Source organism: Budorcas taxicolor, chromosome 1, assembly GCF_023091745.1.
Source record: "Budorcas taxicolor isolate Tak-1 chromosome 1, Takin1.1, whole genome shotgun sequence".
In the NCBI taxonomy this organism is placed as follows: domain Eukaryota; kingdom Metazoa; phylum Chordata; class Mammalia; order Artiodactyla; family Bovidae; genus Budorcas; species Budorcas taxicolor.
In genome coordinates, this window is record NC_068910.1 from 192,268,357 (window position 1) to 192,272,201 (window position 3,845).

Genomic DNA, 3,845 nt, shown 5'->3' on the forward strand with positions numbered 1-3,845 from the left:
GGCTGCTACATGACGGCCGCCGGCTCCTTGCACGCTTGGAGGCCTCCTCTACCAGAATCCTGTGCAGGGGGTCCCTCCTCCCCCGGATGAGGCCCGTCAGCTTGGAGGTGGCAAGAGGTTGGCTGTTATGAGGCCTTCACAGGTGGTGTCCCTGCTAGGAAGCCCGCGGGCTGGCATTTACATAGATCAGCCCCAGGCCATTTGCTTATGTCATAATCCCTGTCTCCCCACCATGTCTCACCATAAAGGGGAGGAGGGAGGGTGGGATCTGGGGGGCAGTGGCAGGAAGGCTGACGGACACTCCCTGCTTCCAGAGGGCCAGCTCCAGAAGAGTGTCAACGCAGAGAGCATCCTGGAGGTTTAGCTGTGGCTTGGCACCTTTGGGGTTATGAGTTGGATTTCAGAAGCGATTTCTCTTTCCTTGGAACTTGGGCAAGTTGAGGCAGGGGTATGTCTTCATGGGCCGAAAGGCCTGGGTATGGGGCATTGGAAAAGCAGACATGATATTCCTCTCCTTGGGCTGCTTTTGCATTGCTAGAACTCTTTATTTGATGAACAAAGTGAGATGCTTACAAATAATAATGCCATATATAAAGGGAATTACCATTTGTAGAAAGAATTAAAGGAAAAACAAGATAGGTTCTTTAAGGCACTTCTTTCTGTAGTCACTGAGTTTGTTAGTCACTGCATAGTCACTGCTGATTTTCATGAGGCTTCAGGCATAAGTCACTCTGAATGTTTCTTGGCATTTTGTTTCTTTTTGCAGGCTCACGGAGTTTGGCTGAGACTCAGGTTCCATTTTCTATGCCCCTGCCCTCCTCCCCAGTCCCATCCTGCTGTGTCCCTTTTATCAGGAGGCTGGAATTCTACACAAGACTCTTTATCTCTGCTTTTAGCATTAATACATGCTCAGTATCTCTAGAAATGGCCTTCTATTTTAGGGGAGAATTTTGCTTTCCACTTTACGCAGCTTGCAAAGATTAAAGGAGCAGAAATTTCATGATCATACCATATATATGGTATGAACACTGTCTTATTTTTTGTCCAAAAAGAAACAGAAGTGAGAGCCAATTTGGCTGCAGGAATTTATTGCATAATATATTATCTCTCCCTACGATTATCACCTTTATAATAAGAAAGAACATTCGCTGAGTGCTAGCTGTTCCATCCACACTGTGATTTTAGGCTCCTACAGATGAAAATTTTGGATCATAGGCTATGTGCTTTATGTATTTATTTGTAATTAATACATTGTTTACTTAAATGAATAAGCCAGTTCATACTGATAGCAGCAGTGTATGAGACACTCTCCCCCATGTAGTTTCCCGAACTCAGTTTTGTCAGTATTCTTATCTGTTCTCCAAGCACAGAGGTTTGCATTTCATCCCTGAATTTACTTTCATCATTGCTCTTGGGAAGACTTCCTCTTTTTTTTAGAAAAATGTTTTTAAAATTTTTATTAAGATGCGATTCACTGACCACTAAACTCACTGTTTTATTTACTTATTTATTGGCCGTGCTGGGTCTTCATTGCTGTGTGGGCTTTTCTCTGTTGGGGTGAGTGGGGGCCACTCTTCATTGCAGTGTGTGGGCGTCTCACTGTGGTGGCTTCTCTTGTTGCAGAGCACAGGCTCCAGGCACATGGGCTACAGCAGTTGCAGCACGTGGGCTCTGTGTTTGAGGCTCCCAGGCTCTAGAGCACAGGCTTAGCAGTTGTGCCGCATGGGCCTTAGATGCTCTGCAGCATGTGGTGTCTTCCTGGATCAGGGTTCGAACACTTGTCTTCTGCTTTGGCAGGCAGATTCTTTACCACTGAGCCACCAGGGAAGCCCTAAACTCATTGTTTTAGAGTGGATAGTTCAATGGTTTCTAATATATTCACAATATTGTGTAACTACCACCACTGTCTAATTCCAGAACTTTTTCACCATGCACAAAGGCACGCTGTACTCATTAGTTGTCATCCCCTTAGCTCCTGGCAACTATTAATCTATTTTATGTGTATATATATTTGTCTATTCTGGACATTTCATATAAATGTAATCATATAATATGTGGTCGTTTGAATTTGACTTCTTTCACTTCGCATGAAGTTTTCAAGGTTCATACATGTATCAGTATTTCCCTTTTTATGACTGAATAATATTGTATGGGGGGCTTCCCTTGTGGCTCAGTGGTAAAGAATCCATCTGCTAATGCAGGAGACATGGTTTCAATCCTTGGATCAGGAAGATCCCCTGGAGAAGGAAATGGCAGCCCGCTCCATATACTTGCAAAGGAAACCCCATGGACTTTCTGGTGGTAACCATTGCCCCACTAACTGCCTGAACTTAGTGTAATCTTTGAGCATTAGTTTCCTAAGCTCCCAAATGGGAAAAAGTACTATTCTACTGCAGGATTGTTGTTCTAAAATATTAAAAAATAACATAGGTAAAATGATAACATAATACTTATTGCATGACTATCCTTCATCTCCACTATGATGATTTAGGCATGTAGGCATTAGAAAAGGGATTAATCATCTAAATAGGAACATGTATTTTCAATTCTTTTGAGTTTGTACCCAGGAATGGAATTGCTGACTTATATGGTAACTCTATGTTTAACTTTTTGAGGAAATGCCAAACTGTTTCCAAAACAGCTACGTCATTTAACATTTTACATTCTTACCAACAATGTTATGAGGGTTACAATTCCTGTACATCCTTATCAAAACATGTTATTTTTTTTTTCAAAAATTATTATAGCCATCATGGTGGATTAAGAAGTGGGCTCTTCTTGTGGTTAGACTTGAAGTTTCCTTATGACTAATGATGTTGATTTGTATATCTTCTTTGGGCTTCCCTGGTGGCTCAGATGGTGAAGAATCTTCTTGCAGTGCTGGAGACCGGGGTTTAATCCCAGGGTTGGGAAGACCCCCTGGACAAGGAAATGGCAACTCACTCCAGTATTCTTGCCTGGAGAATTCCATGGACAGAGGAACCTCTGTGGTATTGCAAAGAGTAAGACAGGACTGAGCAGCTAGCATGACACTTTGGAGAAATGTCTATTTAAATCCTTTGCCCAATTAAAAAAATTGAGCTATTTGTCTTTTTTATTGTTGGGTTGTAGGAGTTCTTTGAATAATATAGAGACTACACCTTTACCACCGAAAGATTTGTAAATATTTTTTCCATTCTGTTTTTAAGTTTAAATTTTTTTTTTCACAGTGTCCTTTGAAGCACAAAAGTTTTAATTTTGATGAAGTCTAATTTATTTATATTTTTGTTATTATTGCCTGCCCTTTTTGTGTCATTTGAGAAACTTTTGCCTAATATAAGATCATGAAGACTTACACCTACATTTTCTCCTAATACTTTATAATTTGAATTATCACACTTAGGTCTTTGATTCATTTTGAATTATTTTTTAAATTTGATTTGAGAAAATCAATTTACCATAGATGGTTTACTACTGGACTCTATTATGTTTCTTTGTTCTATGTGTCTATCTTTATATCAACCACAGTGTTTTGACATGGCAGCTTTGTAGAAAGTTTTAAAATGGGGAAATGTAAGCTTTCCATATTTTTTTCCCTTGTAGAACTTATTTAGGGTATTCTAAGCCTGGTATATTTCAATATAAATTTTAGGATCAGCTTTTTTTTTTTTAATAAAAGGCTACTAGAATCTTGACAGGGATTGCATTTAATCTGTAAATCATTTGCAGAAGTATTTTCATATTAAAATTAAATTTTCCAATCCATGAACACAAGATACTTTTCCATTTATTTAGGTCTTCAAAGATTTCTGTTAACAATGTTGTTTAGTTTTCAGTGTATAAATCTGACACTTATATGGTTAAGT